General features: G+C 35.6%; 1 long non-coding RNA gene across 2 annotated transcripts; it reads right to left on the minus strand.

The window, feature by feature from the left end:
• Window positions 1-624: 624 nt before the first annotated feature.
• On the minus strand, window positions 625-10,410 carry LOC137474971 (uncharacterized). 2 transcript variants are annotated; one of them, XR_010999595.1, is made up of 3 exons: window positions 10,370-10,410; window positions 1,886-1,986; window positions 625-1,046 (listed from the first exon to the last, which is right to left on the minus strand). It is a non-coding gene; the product is annotated as an uncharacterized lncRNA (long non-coding RNA). The 2 variants fall into 2 exon arrangements; XR_010999596.1 differs by lacking the exon at window positions 10,370-10,410 and adding an exon at window positions 2,081-2,166.
• Between the last annotated feature and the right edge of the window lie 268 nt (window positions 10,411-10,678).

The raw sequence follows: 10,678 nt of genomic DNA on the forward strand, positions 1-10,678 counted from the left end.
TGATAAAAACAGCTATAAAAATGAAGGTTGCCTTTCATGTGAGAGCACAATAGGTCAAAGTTTTGCTCAGCCTATGATATTTGTAACATGGTTTTCTTATTTTTGGTACAGGACTCAGCCTTGGGATAGTGATTTTCACCAATTGAAGGGCTACTCTGACCTGCTTTTGTAAACAGGATTGCATTATGTACAATTTGCTAAGAATCTTTGTCTCCTTAAATTGGCCTAAAATTTCAACTTCACTCTCACCAGTATGTTGGTGAAGGATTAGTTCCAGGTAGGTGCACCAGAAACTATGTGTAGAAGCATATGCAAAATTAGGGTGGTGTAAGCTTCCCTCAATTACTGGCTTTGGTGAAAGAGGTGAAAGAATGCATTGACATTTTACAAATGAATCTTTGAAGAATCAAGCTGTTTCATGAGCTTGTCTGGGTTTAGTAGTGTGAAACTGTTCTAGAAATGTTTCCTTATGTGACATGGATTGTGGTGGTGGCAGAAGAGATCTGTGAGAAAGGAGATCCATCTGAAACTGAGTAAAAGAGACTTGACATTGGGATGCATAGGAGAGAAGTTACAGTCAGAAATACAAGTGAGAACAGAAAAAATGTAAGAAAGGTTTTTTCTATCCAAATTCAGTTACCTTTCATGAAAAGCAACATCTAGGAAATAGTCTTGAGGTGAATCCTGGATCCCAGCTTGGGAGAAGCAGAAATTTTCCAGGGTGTTACAGAAACTTTGTAATACTACTTTTAAGTCAAGCTTAGGGTTATTATTCCCTTTCCCTGTACTTCCTGATTGTAGCATGATAAATTCAAGTTTCCTTTGATCTTGTAAAATGCCCAGCATTTAAGAGTGGTTTCAGGATTGATAACAAATTTCCAGCCTCCCTGACCCAAGGGAGAGAAGAGTTTCTGCAAGAATACTGATTTCTTTCATATCCTGTCATTCAGTGGTTCAAGATGCTCAGAACTGTAGGCACTTCACCTTCCTTCAACTGCAAAGTGCCCAGTCTTCAGATGGAAAGTCAGAGCTTTAGCCACTTTTTCCTAAGGCAGAACAAAGGATGGTAGATTTCGAATTGTTTTCTCTTTCAGATTATAATAGAAGGAATTTTGGCCAAGGACAGGAATTAAAACACAAATTTGTGAATTAAATTAAAACTTAATTGCAAGTTAAGTTAAGTCAAAATCAGTCTTCTTTAGACTGTTATAGTATATAAAAGTTTATATTATGTTCACTCTGGGATTTATTTTTCTTTTTTCCATTAGTATAAAATATCTGCAATTTAACTAAACACTGTAAAAGCACTTGCAAGCAAATTTCTGATATCATATAATGTTCATCCTTTCATGATTGCCAGGACCATTCATGTCTCTCTTTGCAACTCCTCCATAAATCCTCCACAGTTAATGAATTAGCATTCAATTCTACTGTTTTTTCAAACTATTCTACAAAAAAAAATAGAAGTTGGTATTTTCAAAACCTGTAATTAAAGCATAAAATAGATTAAAAAATAAAAACATTTAATTGATTGATGCTCAGCGTTCTTTGGTTAGTTGTGTTAAGAACACATATATAGATCTTCACTGGAATAAATTTAACTTCATAAAGGTTCAGAGAGTCACAGAAATCCAATATATTATTGGAATTACATCACTGCAGTTCAAAATACACTTCAGAATACTTTCTGACATATTTATTAATTTTTCCCAGGAAGACAGAAACAATTTTTATAAACTCAAAATCCAGTCAGGGTAATAGAAAAGTCTCACAGAATCCTGAGCAAGTCATTAATCCTACACATTTAATTTAGAACCCAGTATGGTTCTGCTATTCTCAGCTATCATACAAAAAGCAGTATGATTTTCAAAGAAGTTAAACTTACATGTATCCCAGTCACATTCTGATCTGCAGTGAGGCCACAGCACTCAGTATCCCTTAAATGTTTCATTTCCATTATGTAGCACGGTGGTCTAATGTTTTGTACTGGAAAGATAATGAAAAACTCAGGAGACTGAAAAGGAAATCAAAGGGAAAGGATGTGCCAAAGAGAAAAGGCACACAGCATTATTTAAAAAACCTTTCTGGCTTGCTTGAAATGAAATGTCAAACACACTGTTTCGAATGCTGCTGGTCCTCCTGATGTTTCTGATATTTCTTAAAGCCCAGGATGTCAAAAAAAAAAAAAAAGTAAAATGAGGGTTTTTTTTTTTTTAATTTACAAGGTCAAGAACACTTAAATTTTTTTTTCTAATAAGTTCATTATATAAGTGTATATATACTTCATTAGGGAAGCATATTAGCTCATACAGTACCCGGACAACAAAGCTGCTAGAAGTTTGAAAATCAGTCCTTGTTTGCCTAATGTGGGACCTATTTTCCAAAATCACTGCTATCACTGCGACCTATCTCCTAGCAACTGTTAGAAAGCCTAGCAACTGCAAGAGAATTTTTTCTCATTATTTTATGTTTTTGAGTCACCTTCATGGAGTAGATTCTTATCTGTGATTGCAAAAAGAAATAAAGAGCATTTAGAGCCTCTGGAGGTGATCTTTCTTAGCTCAGTTGTATGAAAGTGTATTATGTTTGGATAACTACATGCATCTACAATTGCTACAGTACTTTACTGAAACCCAGAAGTACTCAGGCAGTTAAAGGGAGTATTCAAAATGGATTTAAGTCTGAAGCTCTGCATGTGCAAATCCTTACAAAGAAGAGATACCAGTCTGTCCCACAGGGCAAACCAGGCAAAATCACCATGAGAAAGATCCCTCCTTGTTTCAGCAGCTATCAAACATCCAGGAGAACTGGGTGTGTGTAACAGATGTAATATGTACACTTGTAAATGTGGAAGAACTGAGTGAGGGGAAGAGGCCAGAAACTATGCCCCCAGACAGAGAATTTCAGTCACAAAGAGAACAATCTCTTCAGATGTCCACATGGAAATGTGCCTAGCCAGAAAAGGGTGGTACTTTGAGAAATAAGCAGTGTCTTCACTTGAAGTTGTTCTTACTCTGAAAGTCTCACAATTTTAGACATTTACGTACCTTCCCAGGGAAAAAAACAAAAAAACAAAAACCAAAAAAAAACAACAACAAAAAAATCATAGGAAATTTCCCAGGGAAAAAAAAAAAGGAATTAGAGTGGAAAGACTATTTGTTTTTAAAATTACAGCAGAGCTAAATGAAAGCCAAAAATCAGCAAAAGTGAGTACTAAAATATAGTATTATTTTCTGTAAACTATTTACTCAGTAGATTAAACTGAAGGAATATAAAATGAAGATGAGCTTTCTACAGGGGTAAGTTGACCCTTTCACTGGGTGGATACTATTTGAAAACAGAGATGAATTCTGACAATGTTCCAAGGGCTAAAATATAGAGAGAAACTTAAAAACAGAGTTTCAGTTAATAACATACAATTTCACACAAAGAACAGATATCATGTCATGTCTTCACCTCTGTGTGAAATGAAGCAGCAAGCTTCCTGGCTTTCCAGTATTTGTCCTTTCATTTCATTGTGAAGCAAGGATTGTTAAATATCTTTCCTAACTTCTGTCATTTTGCGTAATTCATACAAAATATATTCAAATTAGGGACCCCTAGTCAGAACTGTAACTTTGGAAGGCTTCACAGGACTTTTCTAAGGGATTTATTCTACCTAACAATTCAACATTCAATAGAATGTCAATATAAAAGTGCCTGAAAGGCATCTTTACATGTTTAATTTTTCCTGGTTTTTTTTTTTTTTTTTTTAATTAGAAACACATAGACTTTCTATTCATTCTGATCTGATTAAATGAGACATTTTTGCATTATAGGATCTATGGGAAAGGAAATGACTGAATACCTTCCCAAGTATTCCTTCTGTTTTTGAATTCAGTTCTCTTAAAAGTTGCCTTCATCTCAAATGGTTCTCTGTTCACTTGCAATCCTTGTTTTGATAAACTGAATTTTCTTATACAGTATATAATTTTATATACTTAATTCCACCTAGGTATCTATCTAAAGAAAAAGTCAACAAAGTGATGCTTGAGCCAAAATGTTCCAAAAGGCTTGCCAAAAAAAATCTTATCACATAAAAATATGGGCAGAATACATGCCCAACTATAAAGGTCTGAAAATTTTAGTTTAACAAATACTTAGTGATTATGTAGAAATAAAAAAATTGGAAAAAAACAAATAGAGAAGAAAAGAAAGCATTTGAAACTTACCTAAAGAAGAGAGAAAGATAGGTCAAGACAATTGCAATATGGTTTTCAAAAAGTGTTATCATATATAGAAAGAATAAATTACAAAGAGCCTATTGTCTTTTAACTCAGAAAAAGTGTGTTTAAGTCTCATAGTCTGACACTATTGCAATACTTTTTGCCACAGCAAAAAATAAAAATGTTCAATGAAATTTCATGAGCAGTGTCATTATTGTGACCACTGCTGTCACAAAGAATGTGTTGGCAAGTTTAATTCTGAGTGTTTGTTTTTCACCACAAATCAGAATGGGATAGAGATGCTTTATCTTGTCTTCATATTTCTTTGGAACAGAAGCACTGGCAGGTTCAAGAGCAGGTCCTGTCTTCTGCATCTGCATAGTCAGGACCTGCTAAGACTTCTGCATATTTTTTTCCTCTAAAACAATGGCATATAACTGCAGAAATCATCCTCTGCACTAAATTCTGACAAAATCTCATTGTTATTCTCTTTTATTTACACCAGAAGCCTGTAAAAACAGAACAGGGATCAGGAAAAAATGGATGCACAACAGAGAGAATGTGGAGAGAACAGGTTTTATATATATCTGGAATCAGATTCAGAAAGGGAAATAGATACAGACAATCATGGAGTCTCCTTCACAGATGTCACTATCCTGCCACCAGACATCAGACTGGAGTCTGCATCCTACAAGAGCCTCCACAATGCAGAAGCAATAGAGAATGGAGGTCTAGACATGCTTTTCAGTATCTGCTGCCTGTATTATCCAAAATAAAGGGCTCAGTGGATATTCTTTGAAACATTAGTCACAACTTTGCACGCCTTGGGATGGTTAGCTTCCTGTAAGTTATGAGGTTCCAGGAGTCATTAGTCACTAATTGGTTTGTCAGTTTGGCTCTGAAATTTTGTCTGACAGCTCATGGTAACAGAAGGTTTCTGTGACTCTACACTTCCAAAAGTTTATCATCTTTTGCTGGCTGTTACACTTCCTAAGCATGATGCTGTCCCACCAGCCTTGAATGACCTGGGTACAGAAGCTGTGTCTTCCCAGAGGCAAAGCTGTCACAACACTGAAATTTCCCAGAAGTCATATGTCAGGCTAAAAGAAGCCCAGGAGTCAGACCATTCAGAGTATTCTCCCAGAGCAGATGCCTCGAGTAACTAAGAACACACCAGTTTCCTAATATTGAGCCTTTTTTCAGTGAGTGAAAGTTTGGGTAGCAGGCACTGGGAGTTCACCAACAAGGAATGCTCAACAGAATGAGCAGAAATAGGGCTTGTGTCCACATATGAACATTATATAAGATATGGGGCTGGTAAAAAAATGACAAAAGACTCATCTCCAGGGTACTTCCATACTCAAGATGGAAATGGTTGTGGTCAGGTAACTTTGAATACCAAATGCAGTAACAACACACGGTCAACATTGTTAGACAACTCTATGCAAAGCAAACTTTCCGAAAAACTGTGAATGTAGAGACTGAAGCAGAACCTGTTTGGATGTACCCTTTTAGAGGTATATTACTTGCTATTGTGGTTCCATTGTCATGGAGAGCCAGGAAGGAGACGCACAACTTATTAGCAGTACAGGCCTTTTAAAACTATTTGGAATAAAGGTCAAATCTTTCACTATGTTTATTACGAATTCTAATATTAGAGATGTGTGTTTCACCTTGACTTCTACAGTATCTGTGTTTCACCATTTATCCCTGATAATACATTACAAAGTATTTACTGCTTTGAAGCAAAAGGAAACTACCAGACTTTCAAGGAAATGCCTGTATGGAGTATTTAAATGTATCTCTGATTGAATTATGAATTGGCAAGAAACTTTCAAGGTTAAAATAGAAAAATTATCATCTCTATTAGTGGACATTGTTAACGTGCCCATTTATTAGAAAAGACAAGGAGAATTAAATAAAAATGGTTTGCCCTTGGGTGAAAATTAGTGTGACTGTTGAGAGGAATTAGAATAAAGGAAGGTGATTTTTTTTTCCTCTCTAAAGATCAATTGAATTTTCTAGTGGTTCCAAGGTGCTAGACAGGTTATGTCATAAAGATCAACTATTGCTTCAGGAAGGAGAAAATTGATAGATTCATTAATTCCCAAAGAAAACTCAAAATCCTCCTAAATACTCCAAGAAAAGGGGAGGGGGCGGGGGGGGGGTAAAATCATCATCATTTCTAAGGCAATATATCTCAAATTTAAATACTTATTCTCAACCATGAATGTTATTTGATGTATTTTAAAAGCATAACTCACAAAGTACTTTAGTATGTCTCCAGAAGCTTATGCCATGCAAAATCTCTTCCATATTTTTGACAAAAAAATAAAAAAGCATACCATCAAAAATGAAGTTTAATATAGATGCAATAAAAGAAGAGTTAATTCAATGGAGATAAATCTTCTGGGAAGTAGTGTGATTTATGAATGTAGTAGAAACAACGTGATTTTGTAGAAAATTATTACATGGTTAAAGCCAATATTATCTCACCCAGGAAGTCCTTATGCCGATTGAGTCCAGGGGAATTCGTGATACAAAAGACTTCCCAGGTACTTGCCCAGAATGAAGCTGCCCAGTCTTTAAGGTTTCCAGAGTAAAGATTTCATGTTTTTAAGGACCACACATGCAGAAATTGCATCTAAGTCATTATTCCAATTCCAAATCTTGATTTTCATGGCTGCATGAAAAGGCCACTGCATAGATAACAGGTCAGGCAGAGACCTCTGGTGCTAGTCCAATCTCCCTTTTGCCACTGACTTCCAGAAAGGGTGTGAAGGAAAGAAATTCTGTAGGTGGCATAGCTGTGCAAATATACCTCTTGTCAAGTAAATGCATGTAACCTGACACTAAGAATTCTAAAAATTTCTAACCTGTTCATTCTCTTTCAGGTGAAAGAGCTGAAATGCCCCAGACTAGAATAAAGCATGGTCAAGAATATTTTACTAATGATGGGCCCCAGGTGCAAGATGATCTTTAGATATAAATATAGATATATAAAGATATGAAAGAAGGTTAAAACTATTTGTTTGTGTGTTTTAATGGAAAAATATTTCTTCAGTGTTTCCATCACCAACTGGGGCTCTGAAATTTGAAAACAAAATTGAAATCCACCAAGATGAACAGAGTTTAGTGGAGTTAGGGATCACTAGATGTAGTTGTCGCCCAATGCGACAACTTTAAGAATATTCCTGCCAAAGACTTAATATTTGTGATGGTTTATAAAAAGTATTATTTATTTACTTATCTCTGATTATGTTCATTGAAAGCTAGAATGTAGTCATTATTCACACATACCATGTCCAGAACCACAATATTCCTTCTCCATTCCAAGCAGATGGAAACTGAGGAGAAAACCTGCTTGGTTTTACAGCTCTGATCATTACACTTTTAGCACTTACTACTTAACAGCAGGAAAATGCTGAAATGTTTGGCAGGTGGGCTTCAATTTTCACAAATGCAAGGTAATGCACATTGAAAGGGGATAAAATATTGAGTTTATGCACACTAGAAGGTTATAAAGTAACTGGAGACATACAGAAAGAGTACCCTGTCATCAATATCAATAATTCAGTGAAAATTTCAAGTAATTTCTAACTTTGGATAAAAAAAAAAAATTAGGTTATACAAAGTGCAAGATAAAATATCCTGAAAATATTTGTACAGAGAATACTTTTTTATTTTTATGGTGGAATATTTATATGGCATGCTGCATTTAGTTCTGGTCATGTGTTCTCAACAAAACATAACAAAAAGAGGAGGAAAAAGCTAATAGATATAAAAGCCTGAGAAAAACATCTGTTTTAGATATCTAGTCTGGAGGTTCTTGCTATGCAGTCCTATAAGTTTCTTGTGTAGCTGAATGAGAGAGAAAGACAAACTAAAGGTGTCAAGTGAATAGCTTAGTCAGTGAGTATAAATATTTTCTTTTCCTGCTGACTTAGAAATTCCTGCTGTTGTAGATGCGGTCCAAACTGAAATTTGGAATCACCATGTGTCCTCTGTCTGAAAGGTTCTAATGGATTACCTCTGTCTCCTCTGTAACATGAACTGAATGAGAAAGAAATAAGCATTACCATAACTGCTTGTCTTTCTCTGCTGTTATTTAAACATGAACACCACCTCATTATGTTCCAAACATGTCTGCTTATGAGCTGTTTAGAGAAAGGAATATTACTTTCTTTATATGCTGGAATCACTCCTCCTGGGACAAAAAGGTGAAAACTGTACTGCTCTGCACTAATAAGTCTTGCCACATGAAGAAAGAAACTAGCTCTAGTTCAGTCAGAAACACAGCCTAAATGTCTGTCTTGAACTACAGATGGAAAGAGTGCCAAAAGGGTATCCTGACTAAGAGCACAATTCTCTTCCCAAGCATACACACGTTATTGTTACTTTGAGGGGCAATGCTGCTGCTTCTGTAAGACAGCAGCTATTCTATTTTGGAAAGGTTCCTTATGAAAAGGATATAGCAATAAAGTATCTTTTATTTTCATATTTTTCTTTATGCATCCACAAATGTTGACAGCATGATCTTTTAACCTTTGCCTAAAAATATGCTTGGTGTTGCAATCTGTTCTGTGTACTATAGTTAGAATAAACATGTGTAGAAAAGCAGGGAAAGAGGAGCTGATTGGAAAGAAGATGGACAGAGATAGTGTTTTTTTTTTCTTAGCCTAACTAGAGTTTTACACAAACTCCTCTTGTAGAAGTTTTGCACTTCTCTGAAGTTAACAGTGCATTATTTTCTGCTTGCTTGAAGACAGCTTCAATCACAACATGCAAAATGATGATTGTGTTAAGAGAAAAATATTCATAGATTTGAAGGGCTTGCTTTTTGAGGCATCCATAAAGACAACATCCAAAATCTTAACTGATCTCAAATAAACCAGATAGAATAGAGAATTAATTTATAGCACACAATTAAAACTAAAATTAAAATTCATTCTACTTTGGATGGATTGCACAATTCAGATAATCACTGTCATAAGATCATATAATATTAATGTAAGGAGCTAAAATCTTTATCCTGCAAAAGATAAAAACACTGGTTTTATGAGTATGCACTATAGTATTAAATTTTTATACTTACTAATGAAAAACTCAGTCACAAGCCTGAACAGTAAGTTAGGGTTAATTCTGTCTAGACTATAACCAAAATTAAATTATACTTAAAGAGCAGAAACCCTACCAAAAGCTCATATATCTGTGTATGACTGTGGAGCCAATCTTATTTGCTGTTAGGTGACAGTTACTGTTATTATAAATGCAGTACAATGGAAAAACTTTGTAAGCAAGTTCATAAAACAACTTTTTCCAAACAACTCTGTTTCTTTGTCTCCTTATTATTTAGGAACAGGAACAAAGATATAAAGGACAGAAGATATATTTGACAGTTATAATAAATAACATTTTTTTTTGTCTTTATGGTCATTCTCACAGTAAATTTATCTTTTGATGTCATGCTACTAGTGACATCAACACAGAAAAAATGTCTTTTTCATTTCATCATGTACCTTTTGGCATTTGGGACCAAACTTATTTTGTTGTATACAAATCAGAGGGGAAAGATAAAAGTATACTAAAGAACAAAAGTAAGATCTAATGTGAATCTGCTGATAGTGTAGTTGCTCCCCTTGGCCTCATTCATGGCTGAAGGAGCTGTAACACAGGGGAAAAATACCATTCTTTGACAGCATGTGGAAATGTGGTACAAAAAAGATGAAGCACAACCAAGAAAAAGGAATTCTTTGTCTAATGTGCGGTAGCAATGTGCTTTCCACACTGGCTCTATCTGCCATTGGAAAACTGAAAAGGCATACTGTGGGAGACACGAGCTGCAGGATAATAAAAGTTGGTCTCCTAGAGGATGGGAAATAGCTGTATGTTACACCCCAGAAGGTAAGAGCAACCCAGGTTCTTGTTAATAGCTGCCCTGGGGCAGATTAGAGTGAAGTGACACTGAATGATCAGTGCTTGTAAATATATACATATGTAGGGTTTATTTTGGAACAATTTGTTTGCAATGTAAAGCAGGTATGTAGCCATTTTAGTTATTATTATCTGTTGTAATGAGCAATATGAGACTGCAAAATATCACTTATGAAAATGTATGAGGGAAAAGAAAGGAAGAAAAAGAAAGGGAGAAGGTGTATAATCACCACCAGTCAATCTACAAAGACTCCATTTGTGGAAGTGATGATATTCATCCACTGGGACTGGGGGAAGAAGTCCATGAAACACAGCCTGATTGCTTAATAAACACAGAGGTTCAGGTGGGACGAGCTTGGTACCTCCCCTGTGTGGGGGGGATATTTCAGTCTTCAGGTGGAAGGCCTTAGAAATTAGTCTGGGGGCACTTCAAGGGTCTTTGATGGTTTATGACACCTAAGACACAGCAGCTGCCTCCCATGTCAGTGCAGTTGGGTCAGTAATGCCCCATCACACCTGCCCCTGTGTGTGGGGAGAGA

The sequence above is a fragment of the Anomalospiza imberbis genome, chromosome 5 (assembly GCF_031753505.1).
Source record: "Anomalospiza imberbis isolate Cuckoo-Finch-1a 21T00152 chromosome 5, ASM3175350v1, whole genome shotgun sequence".
In the NCBI taxonomy this organism is placed as follows: domain Eukaryota; kingdom Metazoa; phylum Chordata; class Aves; order Passeriformes; family Viduidae; genus Anomalospiza; species Anomalospiza imberbis.